This window comes from Rhinatrema bivittatum, chromosome 13, assembly GCF_901001135.1.
Source record: "Rhinatrema bivittatum chromosome 13, aRhiBiv1.1, whole genome shotgun sequence".
Lineage (NCBI taxonomy): Eukaryota > Metazoa > Chordata > Amphibia > Gymnophiona > Rhinatrematidae > Rhinatrema > Rhinatrema bivittatum.
Genome location: NC_042627.1, coordinates 61,704,214 through 61,725,833, shown reverse-complemented (window position 1 = coordinate 61,725,833; position 21,620 = coordinate 61,704,214). Strand labels below are relative to the sequence as shown.

Here is a 21,620-nt window from a genome sequence, read left to right as displayed (position 1 = left end):
AGAGCTAGTCAGATAAATTAAAAGCATGTCCTGGAAAATCCCCTCCCTGCCTCTTTTATATTCAGTTAAATTTTAGCCATATAATGATTTACTTGACTAAAACATAGCTGCTTAGCTGGGAGGGAAATTTAAAATCTGGGTTTTGTCTGGCAAATTCCCGAACTTAGCTAGACAACCCCTTCAGCTGTATTTAGTAGTGCAATATAGTGCTGTGAACAGTCAGTGTGATTGAGACCTGCTTGCTAATGTAGCCATGCAGTATGTCATTAGTGCATGTGCTTTTTGAGATCTCTAAAATCCTGGGGATCGGTATGGCTCTGTGTGTGTGACTCTAAATAGCTGAAAAGTTTATACAAAAATAAAAGTTTGCATGCATGTAGAACATGTATAGAGTTTGTTTGAGGTGTGACTGAATGTGTAAGATGTGTAAGAAAAGGAGGGTATAAAGCTGTAAAGCAAAGAAAAAGAGATTTAGATTAAGGTGAGAGATGTTATGCACATTGTAGATGAGATAATAGATATCAGAGTATAATAAAGTGGTTCTTAGAAGGAGACCTCTGCAGTCTTTGGCAAGAAAAATGGCAGTGGCTTTTCTTGCAAGGGAAACTGTGAGAATGTCCAACAACAGAAAAAGATTGTTACATTTTTAGGGCATGGTGGATGTTATTTCATGAAGTAAATGGAGAGGGCTTATTCAACCTATAGCTTTGTTTTTCCCCCCACAAGTGTAAATAAATGTAAAAGTGTCATAGTCTCTCTCATGAGAAGTGATGGGAGCTGCCTGACAGTACTGGCGCTCCAGTCTGGGCTTAAGCAGAAGTAAATATATTTGGGTTTGAGACCTTTGGGAGGGTAATAAAAGGCACTTAAAATGTGTGTGAATAAGTGTTTGTGAACATGTCTTGAGATGGAGTAGAGGGCATTAATGATGCAATGCCTCTATAGTGGCTTCTCCCTCTGTGTGCGAAGCAAATCCTTTTTTCAGGTCCTGACAAAATTTATTTATTTTTTTTGCTATCAGCTTTTATGACATTTGTTCAGGTTTATGGCTCCATTGCCCTCCAGGTGTCAAAAAGATTGAAGGTGGATCAAGCCCTATAAGTATAGGTCCCTAGATAGATAGTATGCACGTTGGACCTCAATCCTTGTTACTGTGAGTCAGTTTAGACTAGATCAAATGCAGCTGAGTATTTTTACCGTGTGTGGCTATTAGATACAAAGACATTTTTCACAGCCTTGAATCAAAATTAGAAACAGTGGAAGCCTCAGATGGGACAATTTCACATTTCTGGAAGACCAAACCTTCAGAAAGTGTATAAACTAGATGAAGTCAGTCCAGAGGGCGGCTACTAAAATGGTCAATGGTCTTTGTTTTAAAGCATACGGGATACGATACAAAAATCAAGCATTCACGCATCAAGTTAGTTTTTCTTGCTAAGTGACATTATAAGCACAAATGTAAAGGACAATTATAACACCCGCAGTGGGGGAGTTAAGCTTTTTGCTTCACACACATACCTTGGGTCTTGTATAATCATCGGTCCACACAGTTCTTATTTCAAAAAGATTTTAAAATGTTCTTTTGCAAGTAAAAATAGACACTTCCCTTATTTTTTTAGCTGTTGAGTCAAGGACTGTGTGGACCGATGATTATACATGACCCGAGGTATGTGTGTGAAGCAAAAGGCTTAACTCCACCATTGCGGGTGTTATAATGGTCCTTTAAATTTGTGCTTACGATGTCACTTAGTAAGAAATACTAACTTGATACTTGAATGCTTGATTTTTGTATCTTATTCTTGGTGCATTTAGCCATTTGGACTCTGTCGTTGTTGATTAAAGCATCTGGGAACAGACTTAAAGATCTAAATATGTATACATAAGAACATAAAAAATTGCCATGCTGGGTCAGACCAAGGGTCCATCAAGCCCAGCATCCTGTTTCCAACAGAGGCCAAAACCAGGCCACAAGAACCTGGCAATTACCCAAACACTAAGAAGATCCCATGCCACTGATGCAATTAATAGCAGCGGCTACTCCCTAAGTAAATTTGATTAATAGCTGTAATGGACTTCTCCTCCAAGAACTTATCCAAACCTTTTTTGAACTCAGCTACACTAACTGCACTAACCACATCCTCTGGCAACAAATTCCAGAGCTTTATTGTGCGTTGAGTGAAAAAGAATTTTCTCCGATTAGTCTTAAATGTGCTACTTGCTAACTTCATGAAATGCCCCCTAATCCTTCTATTATTCGAAAGGGTAAATAACTGATTCACATTTACTCGTTCAAGACCTCTCATGATCTTAAAGACCTCTATCATATCCCCCCTCAGCCGTCTCTTCTCCAAGTTGAACAGCCCCAACTCTTCAGCCTTTCCTCATAGGGGAGCTGTTCCATCCCCTTTATCATTTTGGTCGCCCTTCTCTGTACCTTCTCCATCGCAACTATATCTTTTTTGAGATGCAGCGACCAGAATTGTACACAGTATTCCAGGTGCGGTCTCACCATGGAGTGATATAGAGCTATTATGACATTTTCCGTTTTATTAACCATTCCCTTCCTAATAATTCCTAACATTCTGTTTGCTTTTTTGGCTGCTGCAGTACGCTGAGCTGAGCTGACGATTTTAAAGTATTAGCCACTATGATGCCTAGATCTTTTTCCTGGGTGGTAGCTCCTAATATGGAACCTAACATCATGTAACTACAGCAACGGTTATTTTTCCCTATATGCAACACCTTGCACTTGTCCACATTAAATTTCATCTGCCATTTGGATGCCCAATCTTCCAGTCTTGCAAGGTCCTCCTGTAATGTATCACAGTCTGCTTGTGATTTAACTACTCTGAATAATTTTGTATCATCCGCAAATTTGATAACCTCACTCATCATATTCCTTTCCAGATCATTTATATATATATATTGAAAAGCACCGGTCCAAGTACAGATCCCTGAGGCACTCCACTGTTTACCCTTTTCCACTGAGAAAATTGACCATTTAATCCTACTCTCTGTTTCCTGTTTTTTAACCTGTTTGTAATCCACAAAAGGACATCACCTCCTATCCCACAACTTTTTAGTTTTCTTAGAAGCCTCTCATGAGGGACTTTGTCAAACGCCTTCTGAAAATCCCTAGAAGAAAGGTGGAATAGGGGAAATATCATAAGGACATTTAAATGCCTATAAGGTTTTAATGCATAAGAGGGTCATGGAATGATGGTGAAAGAGGGTAGACTCAGGAATAATCGAAGGAAATATTTCTTTACAGAGAGGGTGGTGGATGAACAGAACAGCCTCCCAATGGAGGTGGTGAAGACAAGGATTGTATCTGAATTCAAAAAAGCATGGGATAAGCACAGGGGATGTCTGAGGGAATGGAAGGGATTTTAGATTTGAGTAGTTGTGGATGGGTAGACAAGACAGGCCATTTCACTCACAGCCAAAGATTTGGAGAGAGGCCCAGTGGGCTGCAAGCAGAGCCTATTCCACTCAAAGCCCAGCAGACCGTGAACAGATCCCATCCCATTTGTGGCCAAAGATAAGAGAGGCCCGGTGGGCTGCAAGCAGAATTCAAACTGCTCGTGGCCGAAGATGAGAGAGGCCAAGCAGGATCACAGATGAAGACTGTCCTACCAGTGGCTGAAAACACAGAGGAAAGAAGCCTGGGATAGAGAGGGAGCCTGGGTGTGTGTGTGTGTGTGTGTGAGAGGGGGGGGGGGGTCTATGCGAATTGTGTGTGTGCGCAAGAGAGAGAGGGAGCCTGTTTGTAGGGAGGGTGTGTGAGACAGGGACAGAGGGAGCCTGCGTGAGGGCCTCTATGAAAGAGAGGTCAAACTCTAGGAGCGGAGAGCTGGGGGGGGGGGGGTGGAGATAGAGTGGTAGGGATTGAGCCTGGAGGAGGAGGGGAGAGTTGGTGGAGAGCAGAGATTGGGACCTGAGATGGAAAAGTGAAAGGGGTCTGGCCAGGGAAGTAGAGAGAGAGGGTGGAAGAGACACTTTTATAGTATACTTCTAGGGGAATTCTGCTCAAAATATTTAAAATGCAGCATCTTTGAGTAATAACTTTTCTGTATTACATTTTTTATTAATTACTCAAAGACTGTAGTGTATATTATATTATTCTGACCAATAAAAAATTTGCAGAATTTTACATTTTTGTACACAGAATTCCCCCAGGAGTAATATCCTGAAAACCTAGACTGTTGGGGTCATGGGGATAGGTTTGGGAAGCACTGGATTAATAGATCAAAGAAATATTCTTGCTGTGGAATTTGCCATGGTTTAGTCTTTCATTGAACTCATAACTTGCACAAAAGAATTTTACAAAACAACTTGCCACCAAATGCAAAGTAATCTGACTGTATGGCAATGGAAAGTTACCATTTCTTTGTTATCTTCAATAATTGGTGATCTGCTTGCAGTTTGTTTTTTAACAGTGAAAGTTATGGTTTTACAAAATATTGCTAGTGAAATTCTCAGTATGCACAGAGTCTGCTGTCATAATTCCATGGCACTGAAAGCCAGACCCCCTACAGCAAACTGAGCAGTCTTAAAAATGTATCTTTTAAGTTTTTTGGACATTGGAAATCGGGCTTTTGCCAACTTTGAAGTGTAATCATTTCATCTACATAAGTAAAAACTCTTCCACTACCTCTTCCTACTTATTGTTTATTCTGCTTCTACTAATTGCTCAGTCTTCCTCAAAAAAAAAAATAAATCCCTCTGATTAATGACCTGCTAGAGGATTTAAATCCCACCATTTTCTGTATCACTGAAACCTGGCTGAAAGACAGAGATAATATTCTCCTAAACCAAATTGAATACCCTAACTATGATGTATTTCATTTTCTTAGAGCTAAACAAAAATGTGGGGGCTTATTAATAATTAGCAAAAAAGAACTTAAACTTGTTCCGTACAAAATAGAGATTAATCCTCCCTATGAGGTGGCAATTCTTAAGTCGCCACAAATAAACATAGGACTGGTCTACTGTCCTCCAGAAATACTACAAAAAGATTACTCACCACTGATTGAATTATTCGCCAAGGTGTTTCCATCACCAGAATCTACATTAATTGTAGGAGACTTTAACTTCCAGGTAGACAAAACACCAAGAATCTTAGCCTGTGAAATGTTTTTAGAAGCAATGGAAGCTCTGGGATGGTCACAGTTTGTCTCAAAAACCACTCATAAAGTGGGTCACACTCTAGACCTAATATTTGCGAATACCAGTAATTACCTAATCAATACATCGATATTGCTCTGGTCTGATCACCAGTTAATAAAAACGGAAATTGCCATTACCAACCAAATCCATAATAGCATAGATAATAAGCACACTTTTACCTTCAGGAAAAAGATAGAGATGGAAGAACTTGCTGAAGCAACAGAAAATAAACTCCATGAACTAAATCAAACCAATTCCACATTGGCTTTTGATTCCTGGGATAAAATTGTCAATGACATAGCTGAAAACCTTAGCCTTGTCCAGACGAAAACTTTTAACAAAGGAATAACTCCAAACACAATAAGCCCTGGTAAAATGATGAATTAAGAAGCACTAAACAGAACCTTAGAAAATTAGAGAAACCATGGCGGAAATGCCCATCTGCTGAATCCCTAGGAAAATATAAATTTTTCCTTACAAAATACCTTACACTAACCAATAAAACAAAAAAGGATTACTATGCTAAGCAGATTTATGGGGTTATATTTAATTCTACATTGCTCTTTGAGGTTGTTAAAAATGTAATTAAAGACCCGACATCTTCCATCTTAAGAAACTACAACTTCACAAAGGCCACTTGCAATGAATATGCCACCGCATTCTTACACAAAATCCATAAGTTGAAAACACAATTCCCTATCTGTTCTCCAACAAAAACACCTGAAGATTTTAATGGCATGGTTATGTGGTCCACGTTCGACAGAGTATTGAAACTGGAAATTAGACAAATCATTACTAAAATTAAACCCGCTGTTCACCCACATGACCCAATTCCAGCCAGTTCCTTGAAACAAATACATGGGGTTATCACTCAGACAATCACAGCATTAGTTAACCTGTCTGTCTGAGAAGTAACTGTTCCAAATGCGTTAAAACAAGCTGTGTTGGGGGGCGCTCTTTCGCCGGCCAGGAAGATGGCCGCACAGGGGAATCGCTCCGCCCCCGGGTCCGCAATCAGTGCCGCGTTAAACCCACCAAAGTAAGCCAAACCTTTTAAAAACCGGCGAATCAGCTGCCGCTAGCAGCAGGGCACACAGCGGTATGGCGGCTAAACGAAAGACAGTCAGTTTGAAGCAGTTTCATTTTAGCAAACTGCCGCCCGATATCGGGAGCGATCCCGAGGCTGGTCCCGTGCAGGCCGCAGGCGCCGAGAACGAGACGCCGCAGCAGGGCACCGATCCCACCGCTGGGGGAAGCCCGGAAAGGGCGGAGGCTTCTGCTCAACTTAAAAATGACATCCGAGGCTGGTTTGTAGAGTTCCGAGCAGATTTAAAAACGCACAAGCAGGAGCTCTTGGCCTCGATGTCTGACATTCCTGATGACATAGTTAGCCTGGGCCATAGAGTGGATGAGCTGGAGATGCGAGTGGATGCGAATGGGAATTGACTATAGGGTTCTCAGATGGTTCTCTTCATTTTTCTATCTAACAGAACATTCCAAGTCAAACTGGGCAACCGTATATCTGATACTTTCCAGCGTGATACAGATACCCCTCATGGCTCAGCCCTCTCAGCAACACTATTCAAAATTTACATGCTCTCACTGTGTAAATTACTGACAATCTAGGAATAACTTTTTTCTTGTATGCTGGTAACATACAGTTTTACTTCCCACACTCCAAATCATTTGAAGATACAGCTTCATTACTCTCTACCTCTATGAAAACAATACAACACAAACTATTGCAACTTAAGCTAACATTAAACCCAAAAAAGACTGAAATCATTTGGCTGAGTTAGAAACTCATCAATAGTTAAACCACCTGCACTTAACCTGGGTAATTTTCAAATTAACCCCTCAAATCAAGTACGGGATTTAGGAAAACAACTAGATGAGAATCTTACAATGAAAATGCACATCAGTAAATTAATCAAGACAGGTTACGCCAAGTTGCATATACTACATTGGTTGAAACCATTATTAACTTTTCATGACTTCCGTACTGAACTGAAAACTTTAATCTTCTCAGACCTAGACTACTGTAACTCCTTACTACTAGATCTTCCAGCATGTCATTTAAAACCACTACAACTATTACAAAATGCCACAGCAAGACTCTTAATAGGATCTAGGAAATATGATCTCATTACATCCTCGCTGATGTCACTGCATTGGCTACCAGTACAATCCAGAATCATACCTATAAGGGAGCTGGGATCGATGTGCCGCCAATGCGTGGAAGAGAGAGCTCTAACCGACCTGCAGATTTGATGCCCAGAGAAAGACAGCGCAGCTCTCACGCACACTGCAGCACAGACGCTTCCACTTCCCGACTCTCAGCCTGAGCCCGTCCCTCTGCCGCCAGGAGAGGGAGTACAGGCCCTCCCACGACGTGCCGGTCTGACCGATGGAATCTCTCCCGTTTGAACGGGCCTAATGGCTAGTCTACTATAAAGCATTAATGATAATATTCAACATCATTCATTCTAATAATACCGGCTTGTTAGGAGTGACACTACGACCATATAAGCCACAATGAACACTAAGATCTCAAAATAAAGTAGTATTGATTATTCCCACAATATGAAGCACACATCGGACACAAATAAGAGATCGTGTGTTTTCCATAGCAGGTCCAAAACTCTGGAATTCTATGCCTGAGACACTGCGTACTTTATCAGATAGAAAGAGATTTAAGGGTGAGCTAAAAACATGGCTATTCAAAAATGCATATAAATTAGCTTAAAAATTTCAGAAAATACAGAGCCACAAAGTCAAGAAAATATAAGATAATAATCGAATCATGAAGAAAAATTAAGTAAGAGAACGTAAGATTCTCAAAACAACCCACTGACTAAGGGCCTCATTTTCCAAGCACTTTACCGCGTGCGATAAATTCGCAAATCGCGTTAACAGCTGTTAACGTGATTTGCGAATGCAAATTAGTCAGGGGGCGGAGCATATATAAAGCAGGAACCTGTGTATCGTGTGCGGCGAAACAGCCGCAGTGTAAAAGGATTATCGCCATCCACAATAGTTCCGGACAGAGGCTCCGGGGGGAGAGAGAGAGAGAGAGAGAGAGAGAGAGAGAGACTAACATCGGGACTCGAGACATTCGGTCCGGCGGCTGCAGGTCAGCCCCTTCCCCCCTTTAAATAAGTACTGGACAACTGTATGGTATTAACAAAGGCCGCAGTTTATTAACCTAACCCGAGCCGCTAACTTAACATACATTCAAATAACAATGCCCCCTTTTCCCCCTCCTTGGCCGCCTCCCCTTCTTCACTTACCACCGCGGCCCGGTGGTAAGCTAGCGATTTGCCCCCCCCCCCCCCTCCTTACCCCGCCTCGGCATCAGCGAGGGTAAGTTTTGGGCCTGAGCATCGGCCCCTTCTTGCTCTTTAGGCCTTCCCAGGTAACGGCCCCAAGTTACCCGGGCATTCCTCCCCCACCGCCGAACAGTCCATTACCGTATTCCAATACACAAATACAACATATGGCTCGGGTTTTCCGCCACCAACAAAGACCGTTTACGGCCTTTGTACCCCCACTGCGGCCCCTGGATTCAACGCAGCTGCTGTCGAATCCCATCCTCCAAGGCATTATTAAACAGATCTATCCCTACGTCGGAAAGGTGCACCCCATCCCCCAAAAAGTAACCCCCCAGCACTTCCCAGGACCACTGATGTCTAATCCAGAACCCCCCTTCCCGGACCAACCATTTCCCAATTTGACGGTTCAATTTCTTCACGCCGTTACGCCAGAGGGGCTCCTCCCGGTGTCTGATGCGAATGATCACATCCGACCAACCCAATTTAGTGTCGGGCAACCGATTCATAAGGGCCGCCAAATCCTTACGAATGATTTTGATCAATTCCCTGCAGGTCAACCTGCCGATATCATTACCGCCTAAATGAATGACAATCCATTTAGGGACCCCCCATCTGTCGATATTGCCTTGCAGTATGTCACACAATTCGCCCCATTTCATCCCCCCTCTTCCAATCCAACGCACTTGGACGTCTGTAGGATTCAAATTCAGATTCTCCCCGTAAGGCCTCCTCTTAGCCCTTCGGTAGGCGCGCTGGATAAAGGAGTGACCCACGATCCAGGCACACTCCGTACATGGCACCTCCCGATACCGATCTGCAAGACAAACAGACCCGTTACCAACAGCACCGAACGTGACGCCTCCCTTACATGCCTATGCGTCAATTCCTCACATATGCCCTATACACCTCCGACTTCCACCTCCCCAACGCTTGTATCCTCTCGGCCGGCCAACCCAGTTCCGCTGCCGTTGTGGCCGCCCCGATCCGAAACGAATGCGACGTGTATCTCGTCGCATCCCACCCTAAGCGCAACACCGCCCTCCGCAGGACCGCCGCGAATTGATACCTGGTAAGAGGGGACCCATCCTCGTGCACGAGGAAATGCCCCCCTACCCCAGGCCTAGCTAAGACATAGGCCTTCGCCAAACGCACCGGACATACACGCTCCCCGTCGGCCCGGATCAGCAAAATCCACGCACCCTTTCCTTTCTGATCGGTTTTCGACCTCCGAATGCGGATCACCACGCGTTCCGTGTATACACGCACATCATCCACCAGCAACCCCTCCCACCCCCTGTCCCTCCCGGACCGTGCGACGAGCTCCCCAATGCGAAGGGCTCCGAAGAACGCCCAGGAGAAGGCTACACGAAACAGCGCCAACTCATGCTCCGAGCTACATACCCCTTGTAACCCGTCGACCAGCCCCAACAAATCGCCGTACCGGATCGGTCTCCGAACGTCCCCCCGGTTCCCACCCCCTCTTCCCCACCCGTCTAACAACTTTTTGACTACAAAGGAACGCAACGGGTTACCGCGCCCCTCCAACTTGCTAAAGAACGCAAACCCCGCCAACTGGCTGCGGACGGACGCTAACGAGAAGCCCGCTCCCTTCGCCCACAGAATGAACTGCACCACCTCGGCATCCCGCACCCACCCTCCCCCCCACCCTTCAGATAATAGAAAACGAGTCACAGTAGTGTTTCCAGCTACGTAAGCTCTCCACGTCGCCGGGGCCACCGATCTCCGGATCAACTCCCATGGGTCGTTGCCCCTAGGCTCCACAAGTGCGCTGGGACCCGCTCTCCCTGCCAGGCCGCTCGAGGCGCCGCCGCCCGGAAGACGTCCCACTTAAAACGAGAGAGAGCATCCGCTATAATGTTCTGGGACCCAGGGACATGCCGCGCTCTCAAATTCACATTCCACCGAAGGCACAACAAGACCATGACACGCAATAACGCAGATACCCTGGGACATTTCGCAGCCTGCTTGTTCACGACCTGCACTACGCCTAAATTATCGCACCACCAGACTACCTGCTTATTGGCTAAGCCCTCCCCCCACAGTGTCAGCGCCACGATGATAGGAAACAATTCCAAGAATGTTATGTTCCGCACCACACCCTCCGCGACCCACGACGCTGGCCAGGGCTCCGCGCACCAGTTGCCACGAAAGTAGATGCCGCACCCCGACGCCCCCGCCGCGTCCGTATACAACTCTATGTCCACGTTGGACACCTCCGGCTCAGGCATCATCCGGATCCCGTTGAACGAGTGCAGGAAGTCCTCCCATACAGCCAACTCCTCCCTCACTGCCCGGGATACCCTAATGAAGTGATGTCCCGCCTTAATCCCCGCCGTCCTGGCTGACAGGCGACGAATGAACGCCCGCCCCATGGGGATCACCCGACAGGCGAAGGTCAAAGAACCGATGAGAGACTGCAACTGGCGCAAGGTGACCTTCGCCGCCCCCTTAACCATGTGCACTAAGTCCCTCAGCTGGCCGACCTTACCCGCCGGCAAGCGACACACCATAGCTTCCGAGTCCAACTCTATCCCCAGGAAGGTCAACCTGGTGACTGGCCCCTCCGTCTTGTCCCCCGCAATGGGGACCCCGAACCGCTCCGCCGTCCTCAAGAAACCCTGCAGCTGCCGCAGACACGCGTCCGAGTCACCCCCGCCCACGAATAAAAAATCGTCCAGGTAATGCAACGAATCCGCGCTAGCCGTATGGACCTTCGTGGCCCAATGAATAAAGGTACTGAACGCTTCAAAAAAGGCGCAAGACACCGCGCATCCCATGGGCAAACACCGGTCAATAAAGTACCCGCCCTCGAAGTAAAAGCCTAACAGCGGGAAAGACGAGGGGTGAATCGGGAGCAGACGAAACGCGGCCTCTATGTCCGCCTTGGCCAACAGCGCCCCCCTCCCCGCTTTGCGCACCAAGGCCACTGCCTCTTCAAAGGACGCATATTTCACCGTGCACGCGGCTCGCGGGATAAACTCATTGACAGAACCCCCAACTGGGTATGACAAGTTCAGAATCAAACGAAATTTGCCTGCAGCCTTCTTCGGGATCACTGCCAACGGAGATAAGTGCATCCGGTCGAACGGCTTGTGCGGAAACGGCCCCACCACCCTGCCCAATTCCAGCTCATCCTTCAGTTTGGCCCTGGCCACGTGCGCCAGTCGATACACTGACCTGGAATTCCTAGCCCTACCCCCCTGCCCTGGGCCCCCATATGGGATGCGAAATCCCTCCCGAAAACCGTCCCGCAGCAAAACAGCGGCCACCCGATCTGGGTAATCCCCCAGACCCTCCTCCAGCGCCTCCACGCAAATAGGGGAGTCCGCCTTGCACGCTAAAACGTCACTACTTAGCCCCCTTACCGGCCCCCCCTCCCGCCCCCTGGGAACACTTACTGGCTGCGTGGGCCCCCCCCGCAGGTAGCACAGGCATGCCGAAATTTACACTCCGGAAACAAGCAAGTGAGTTTGTTGAATCGCCAACAAACGTCCGAAACCCCGCCGGCACTCCTGGCGCCTGATTCACCCGCCCGCGCTCCCCCAACACGAAAGGACTGCCCCTTACCGCCGAACACCGGCGCCGTACTTCCCGCCGATCCGGACCCCCCCCCCTGCTAACGCCTTCCTTGCCGTTCCCGCCCCTTTATTGGTCATCTGCGTCAACCACAGATGGATATCCTGGGAGCCCCAGGACATGAATTTGCTCCCCGCCATTTTGTCCCGGAACTTCTCGTCGTAATTGAGCCAAGCCCAACCGTCATAGTCCCGGAACGCGCCCAGAATGCTGTCAGCGTAGGACAGCAACGCTCCATACTGGGAAGGATCAAAATGGCTTACAACACTCGCTAGCCGTAAGAAACCCCTCATCCAATTTACTATATTTTTGGCGATCCTCGGCCCCGACCCGCTCCTACGCCTGCGCTTTTTCGCTTTTTTGGACAGCTTCTTCCCACCCCGCCTACCCTCCAACAGTTTGAAAATGTTGACGAATTTCCTCTTTCGAATCCGCTTAACCAAGCGCGTGGGGACCTCCTCCCACAGTTCAGCCAGAGCCGCCGCGGCCGCGTAGCCCGTCTCACACATGGGACCCGCACCTAGCACCCTCTTTCCGCCCCCCCCCCGTCCACGCTGGAGGACGACGTAGATGTCGAGGAACTCGAACTAGAATCCCCACGTGACCGCCGCCTTCTACCCTCGCGTACCCCACCACCTCGCCCCGACCCCAACTTACCCGCATGCGTGCCCCCTCCAAGGGCGCCAGGCTCCTGCGGTCCCATAGCCTCCGAGCCGCCGGCAGCCACCGCACTGCCCTCTCCGACCTCCGTCCACCGATACGGCGTGGCACCAGACACCGAGCTCTCCCGCATCCTCCAGGCTTCGCGGCTGGACGGGCCCGGTAGCTCCTCCTCCCCGGCTGCTGCAAAGAAACCCCCCGCGCTGGCCGTCTCCTGTCCGCCATCCGCACTCTGGGCTGCCAGGAAGTGCTGGCGTTTGCTGGGCCCTGTGATCCGCCCGCTCTGCCCTCCCGTACTCCGCACGCCCCGGGGGGTGACCGGCGAGCCCGGGAAAATTCGCTCGCCCTGGGGAGCCCCGCAGCCCTCTCGCCATCCACTGGCTTCCTGCCCGCCGCGTACGCCGGCATCCCCGGGCCCCTGCAGAAACGTGTACCCGGCCCGCGCCATGTGGCCCAAGATATCGGCGATTAAGGCCGCCGCATCAACAGGACCGCTCTCAGGGGGGGGGGAGGGAATGCCCCTCCAATAGTCGCGGCATGGCTGCAGGGGCAACGCCACGCTGCACTGGCTTGCTCCGCGCCGCTCGCGGGGCGCCCCTACCCTTGGGAACAGGAACCGGCGAGCCCCCCCCCGATAGCCAGCGCACCCCGCTCCCCCGCCGCCCGTCAGGCCGAACGCGGCCGCGGGAACGGGCAGGGCAAGGGTCACAGGCCGCGGAAACTGGCTCACCGCGCTTGCGCTCTGACCGCCCGGGGTTGGGACGCCGCTTGGGTCGCGCCCCCCCCCCCGCTGCACCGGACGCCTGGCTCTGCGGGGCCTCCCCCCCCCGCCGGTACCGCATACCCGGGAGCAGCGCGCGAACCCAGGCCGTCGGTGGCCGGAGGAGCAGAGCCAGATGGAGGCTCAGCCAGCCCGGAGGCCCGCCACGTGGCCGCGTCCAAGCCCGCCCCGGTCACGCCCGCGACCCGCAGGCCGAAATGGGAGCCCGGGCTGCAGGGACGGGAGGGAGGCGGGCTTTCCGGCTCCGGGCCGCTTTCCCCCGACTCGGCCGCTCGCGGGATGGACGGAGGGATACGCGGAGGACTCGGGGCATGGGACGCCCCCCCCTCGGTCGCCCGGGTCCGGTAAGCTTACCGCGGGAGATCGATCGCGCCCGGCCGCCGCGCCTGACCGTCGGTCCCCCGACTCGACCTCCGGACGCCGCACGCCAGCTCGCCCACGCTGCCTCGTCCTCTGCTGCACCGTGGAGCGCCTCATCTCGCTCGCGTCGCCGCACCCACGCGAAACTGAGACCGGACCCACACGATCGAAAAAACGCCCGCACCCGCCGCCGCTGGGACCCAGGCACGCAGCAAGCAAAGAACCCTCCGCTTGCTCCGCTGCCTGCTTCCCAACTGCCGATAAGCCTGCTTGTTTCTAAATGCTACCCCGCCAGAACACCAATGGGAGGACTGCTTTTAACTTTCCCTCCTCCCATTGGTGTGCTCGTCTGACCAGTTCCCCTGCCCCCCCCCCCCCGCCTCCCCCTATTCTTATCTCCTCCCCTCTATTGGCCGCCGTCCCTACTCGAGCCCAGGTTACCTTCAACGACCCCAGACTAGCCGGGGTCGTTTCTTTTTACTATAGTGCCTATGCCCTACATAGGTATTTGAATCCCTATGGAAGGGCTACCTACTAACTCGGGGTGGGGATTAGGTATGAGCGTCGGGGGTTGGGGGCCACTTTCGCATTCCACATGAGACCTACGGACAGAACAGTGGTCTCTAGTGCAGATTTGCTGGCCGTCGGAGTGAGGACGCTCACTCCAAGAAGTGGTTTGGGCAACGTTCTCTCTACCTAGCTTGATGGACACTCTACCTGGGCAACAACATGCTAGGTGGAGAGAATGTTGCCCAAATCTCCTCTTGGAGTGAGCGTCCTCACTCCGACGGCCAGCAAATCTGCACTAGAGACCACTGTTCTGTCCGTAGGTCTCATGTGGAATGCGAAAGTGGCCCCCAACCCCCGATGCTCATACCTAATCCCCACCCCGAGTTAGTAGGTAGCCCTCCCATAGGGATTCAAATACCTATGTAGGGCATAGGCACTATAGTAAGTCTCTCTCTCTCTCTCTCTCTCTCTCTCTCTCTCTCTCTCTCTCTCTCTCTCTCTCTCTCTCTCTCTCTCTCTCTCTCTCTCTCTCTCAAACCGGCAAATGTCGTGCAGAATCATCACACACTGGGAAAACATCGTGTGTGGCGTTAATGTTTTTGCGAATGGCGAAAACATCGCCGCACGCTGCACGAAAGAAGCCTCATTTGCATTGGTAACGCCCCCTAATGCGTTACCAATGCGATATTGGAAAATGAGGCCCTAAGATGTGAAAACTATCACTGCGATTTATTTTTCAATACTTTTTGCCTTAGGTACCAGATCTATTATTAGTATCTACTAGAAATTTCACTTGAAAAATATTTATGCCTATCTATGAATACCAACTGTGTAACAAATCATTATTTGGTTGTTAAGTTATAACTATGAATGTCACTTTGTAAACCGTTGTGATCTATACATGGCACGATGGTATATAATATGTCTAAATAAAATAAATAAATAAAATTAATTTGCAGTCACAAAAATCAAAGACTTATTTTTAATTGCACTTTTAGCCACATAGGACTGGTCCACACCATACAAACTTTTAGGCTGATACAGTAGGGCAGGCATTAATTTCTGAGCAACCTAGTAAAGTGTACAGAAAAGCAGAAAATACTGCTTTTCTGTACACCCTCCGACTTAATATCCTAGCGATATTAAGATGGAGGAACCAAAACTTAGAAAAATAAGTAAAAAAAAGTCTGCCTGACGGTCAGTGGTTAGCAAAACGGATGCTCAATTTTACCAGCGTCCATTTTCCTAACCAGTGGCTGTCAGCAGGTTTGAAAACCAACGCCTTTAAAATAGACGTCGGTTGTCGGACCCGCTGACAGCCACCTCTACCGCTAATAAGGAGGCACTAGGGTCTATTGTCCCTAGCGCCTCCTTATTAGCACACCACCTCATTTGAATACAGAATCGCGTACTAGGAGAGGTGCCTGGGTGTGCGTCGGGAGAGCGGGCACTCAACACGGAGTGCCCGCTCTCCCGCATTTTTTATTGTATCGGCCTGTTTATGATGCAGAATCCTTTTCATCTTAAGATCCTCACTACCACAGTACAAAGCCAAAGATTTTCTGCATGTTTACACCTTAATCTTTAACTATTAAATTGCAGCCATTTGGAAGTTCAAACAATGTTTTAGAACCCACGGACAGTAAGCATTTATTTATATCACTCTGATGAACGAAACATGGAACAGTTTTTTCAGTTTCTTTAAACTGGTGTAAGCATTGCTTTCCAATTTATGTAGTTTGAGATCAACTCTAAAGTAATTAGCAAATAGCCTCCCATAATGCCCAACAGGCATCCCTAACAGGCAGACAGTCTTATTCCAAAGCAGGTACTGACTATTGTGGAAATTCAGTTTGCACAAGACAAAAGGCTGGATGGAAATTAGAACTGACAGGCCTTTTCAAGCCACTGCTGTTGCCCATATGTCCTGCTTAGAGGGTTTTTTTGAGACCAGAAAAGATGGTCTGAATCTGCCTTGTGTAGCATGTAAATCCTCTCTGTACGATGGTAACCGAAAACAGCTGGGCCGACGCTCCTCACTTTTAGACAATTACCAATTGAGCTCTAGTTTTTCAGATCACCATTGTTGCGTTCGTGCCTGTTATCGTCCTCGCTCCACCCTCTCTACCTTTGTGGCGACTCCCTTCGGGTCTGACGGACAGTTGCTGCCGCGGCTTCTCCTCACTGTACTTCCTGGAATCCCCGGGCTGGCCTGATGCTGCGGATCCGCCATGTTCCTGATGACGTAAGGGCGCCTGCGTGCACGCGCTCCAGAGTTTGTACTGGCAAGGGCGCAAACCTCGGGGGCGTCCCCCCGTAGTGACGTCATCCGCTTCCACCTTAAAAGGTCTTTGCTTGCTACTTCGAATCGAGTTAGCAAGGGGAATTCTTTCTCCGCTGCTCTGCCTCCGCCACCTTACCCAGGGGTACCCGCTCCTCGGGGGCCTTGCTCTCTCTCTTCACCACTTCCCCTTCTTTCATTCAGCCTTCTTCTTATTGGGCAGATGCAGCAGGAGTACAATATCTGAAAGCTCGCCGTATGAGGTTGAAATCCGGGAAGACAACGTGCTTAATATTCAGCTGACCCATCCTTCATGACGCCTCCTGCCAAACTGTGGCTCGGCATGCATCCACGGGCTACTGCCTGATCCTCTGCAACTTCTGTCATTCTTCTGTTCGTAGCATTTTTATTGAGAAACTTTAAATAATGGAAATATACAGAGTCAAATATCCATAGAGCATGAAAATGAATTGGTAGCAATTTCCATTCCAATGCCAAGCATCCAGTAGCCTCTGAAAAGTTTTTAAAAAGTAGCATTCCATAGTTACAGTTAACCTCTGCCATCCTTTTAACATGCTGCACGTGTACAATGCTGTGTGCATTGATAGTTATGTAAAATAAACGAAGTCTGCTAAATAACACTTTCTAGCAGGACCAGATTTAACATGTTGGCGACCATAGGCAGGACCAAAACATGGGAGCGAGGGGAGTCCCCCAAACTCGCCTTCCCCCCTTTCTCTGTTTATGTGGATAACACCATCATTCTCTCGGTTGTCTCAGCCAGTGAGCTTGGGGTTCCCTTTCTACTCCTTCCTCTTTCTCTTCACACATCCAAAACCACTACTAAAGTGTGCTGTTTCCCTCTCTGTAACATCACCAAGGTCCTTCCTTTCTGAGCACCACACCAAAATCCTTGGCCGCATTCTCATTGCCTCCTGCTTGGACTACTGCAGCCTGTTCCTCACAGGTCTCCCACTGAACCATCTTTCTCCACTACAATCTGTTCAGCATTCAGCTGCACAGTTTATCTTCTGCCACATCATATAATCATTCAGTACCTGAATGTTATCCGCTTTCAAGTGTCTAAGTGGAATATAAATCAAATGAACCTGGAGTCACTTCATTAATTCCCTATCTGTCCCTGCATACAGTTCAAGCTTCTCTTACTCACCTACAAGTGAATTCATTCTGCAGCTCCTTATTACTTCTCCTTCCTTATATTTATTTATTTTGATGAATCGCGTTTCTTACATATGTATATCAATGCAATGTTCACAATCAATAAAAATGAAAAAAAAAATTGGAAAACATTATAAACCATTAAAAAAAGAACCAAACAAAAAAAAACACACACAACATATGTTAAGGCTAATAGTGATTAAAAAAACTAAAATAAAAAATCAGGATCTTAAAACAATGAGAAGATAAAATGAGAATCAAAAAACAATAATTATAATAAGTAAACATAATTACATATATAAAAATAAGTAGAATTTAAATACATGTAAAATCAGAAAACACTAATCTGGGAAGGCCTTTGTGAAAAGGAAGGTTTTTTGGGTTTTTTTTGTAATACAATTTTTATTAGATTTCCTAAATTTAAGATAGTTTTTTTCCAAGGCATAACACCAAAGGAAAAGAATTCCAAAGACTGGGAGCCAAAAAAAGAAAAGTATATTTCACGAGTGTGTTCCAGTCTTAACAACTTAAGCGAAGGGAGAACTAATAAAACTATATTTCTCCCTAAACCCCTCCTTGTGAACGCTGCTTATTGGGCAAGACACTCTTCTCCATCACTGCCAGCTCTAGGATCAGTGCTGCATCTTGCTGCGCTATACATCCAGAATAGACTTCCTGAGTTGGTGCTTCGTGCTTCATGCTCCGTCCCTGACCTTATTTAAATCCAGCTTAAAACCCCAACTTTTGAGGCTGCTTTTACATTTTATTCCTCTTTTTCCTGATGACAGCCTATTTGGCTTTAAACATTTTCCACAATAAACTTTGCAGTAGGGCCGCATGCACAAAGAGCACAGGAGAAGCAAATGATAAAAAAGGACAACTGTCAACTAGACGACGGCAAATGCACTGGAAGCAGGGTACTCATACAACTCTCCTGCCGTCCCCACCCCCGTCTCGATTTACTGGTGCTGCTGTTTGCTGCCTGTCTGCCTGCCTGCAAAGACACAGGAGCCTGGCCAAAATGTGCCTCCTCTCTAGACCCAGGCTGCTGCTGCCAGGGGATCAACTCCCCTGCCAGTCCAGGTGAGAAGATTTTCTGTGGCTACAGTCGTGCCCTGTCTAGGGCCAAAACTGCCACTACTGTTCTTCCTCCAGCCTCCCTCCCTCCCCCCCCCCCCCCAAGACTTGGATCTTGGGGGGAGGGCATCAGGGATGGTAGTCAGAGGGTGCGCTCACCCAGCTCAAGCAGAGCAGATGTTCTAGTCCTGGTTTTGCTAGTTCTGACAAGCAAACTTCTCTACCACATCTGTGCAGGGAGATGGACCTTGAAGGATTTTACAGGTCTAACCCCGGGGACTAGAGGTTCATGGCAGACACAAGTCCGGGCTGATGGAAACACTGCCAGTGCCATTTAGGCAATAAATGTACCTTACCCCTTTGAATGCAGTCCAATAATTCATAGCTATGATTCTCAATCTTCTTTGTGCAAACACCAATTGTAAACCAGGTAAATGAAAAATTGATGTTCATAGTGACATAGTAATTCATGGCAGGGGGGCAGGGGCAGGGAGATTAGTGGGTGGCTCAGTACTGCATGCAGTATCACTAGACCATACTTTTCAATCTGTGTAAGCACCTAAGAGTTCACAGATACCATGAGATCTTTTCAAAGTTTAGGAAAAACTGTAGGCTTCAGAATGGACTCTGAATCTATGATGTAATAAAACTAGAAATCTGTCGATGGCTGGGAGTGCTGCTTTACATCACCAGGTAGCAGGGAAATGGACAAGCTCTTATTATAATGTGTCCATGAAATAGTCTTGCCAGCACAAACCTCACATAAGTGTGAAGTCTTTAGGGTGCCCACCTGACACCATTCAAGCTGTGGGGTGGGGCAGTTATTTTTATTTAGTTTCTGCTAAATTTCTTGTATAAAATTCCCCCTTTGTATATTAATTTACAGCATGGTGGCATATATTGGGAACTTCCTGGATGATTTTTTTTCAGGTGCTGCTGATGACTTTAAATGATATAGTCCCTCTATCATTATTGACTCATCCTGCGTTTTGAATTACGTCAAAATGACTTATCACTGAATGGCTACTGTTAGAATGCAGAAAAAGGAGCTTTAGGAAAAACTGTAATAAAATATAATACATTCTAATAGTTACTTTACTTGGCCATTGTGCTAAACTGCAGTATTTACCGTGAGTGATGTTATGCAACGTTTTGCTACGGATGCAAATGAGTTTATCTTCATCTGAGGCAAAACTTTGTGTGAAATGTCCCATTGCGGCCTGCATGAGGCCCCTCCCTCCCAAAGTGAAAGACTGTCCCTGGAGGGCTAGTGTCTCCCCGATCCCCCTCATGGGGCAAAAATGTGTGGGAGCAGCAGGGCTGTTAGGCCTATCGCCTTATGTCTCTAAAAAATAGTTCAATTTCCAAATCTGGCCCTTCCCCCAGCTACCCCCAAGCTTACCTGCATGTGGCATGAGTATGAATGGGGTTACCCAGTCAGCTGGCACCATTTTGAAAATGGCTGGAGGAGCAGGAGTGAGTGGCAAGAAGCTCAGGGTGGAGGAAGCAAAGGCCCACCAGGGAGAGTCTTTCACTTTGAGATGGGGAGGTTCACGTAGGCCGCTTTGCATGAAGCTCCACTGTCCCTAGGATACCAAAAAATAACTACCCGCAAAGCCTTTTTCACGTGCTCATCTTCAAAAAAAAAAGAAGTCACATTGATGAGATGCTCTGCGTACTTTTCCAGCTCAGCAGCCTTATTAATTTATCTAGAACCATTTTTTGAACAAACTTGTATACTTTATGAATTGCGTGCAAAGGTTTACTACAGTGAAGCAGAAAGCTGCACAACATTTTGACACAAGAAACCTCGTTGCAAAGCAATGTCACAGCTCAGTACAAATGAGAATATGCCCCTTGTAAAAGTGTTTTTACAATATATGTAACTGAACGTGCAAGACTTACAACCAGGAACTAATAGAATTCTGATCTACAGTAATATCTGAAGGACCTTTGTAGAAATCATCCAATCCATAGTAGTCCTAGAGCATGCTGTCTGCTATGAAGAAAACTAATTGAACCACAAGTATCCTTTGCTATCTTGCTATGAGTGAGTCATCGGTCCTGCATTATACGTCGTCTTTACCTTTAGGAAGGAGATTTATGGCTTTCTATTGCCCTACTAAAGGATTTCAACAACTAGGCTCAAATAGATTCTAGACCATTAACGTTAGCAATTAAAATTGCCTCATACATTGCTGTACATTTTCAGACTTTCCAGTAAGCTCAGTTCTTTTCTTATGAATTATATAATCTAGCGACAACTACTTTAGAAAAGGATTTTTGGTCCTTTTTTAAATACTTGTGAACTGTAAGATAAGTTTATGCTCTCTAAATTATCAGCATTTGTCGTCTTTCAGAAGAATGGCAACACTGATCACTAGTAATAGCAATAATGGTAAATGATGGCAGATAAAGTCCAAAATGGCTCATCCAATCTACCCAGAAGAAAACTGAAGAAAATCAAAGCTATGATTCTTCTGTTGGCATGTTAAGGATGTTTGGTCTTACATTCTGATTTTGTATATATTTCCAAAATCAAAATCCAGTCTTTGAACAATTTCAATCAATATATGTAATGATGGAGCACTTAAAAAATAAGATAAGAGACCACCATGAACTCTGTCAACCTAGCATATACATTCCTACGAAACAGTTCCTCAGTATAGTCATA

The 21,620-nt window shown here is 47.3% G+C and overlaps 1 protein-coding gene across 3 annotated transcripts in view; it reads left to right on the top strand.

The window, feature by feature from the left end:
• Positions 1-21,620, top strand: part of BNC1 (basonuclin 1) — a 64,354-nt gene that overhangs the window by 17,977 nt on the left and 24,757 nt on the right. The window lies entirely within an intron of this gene.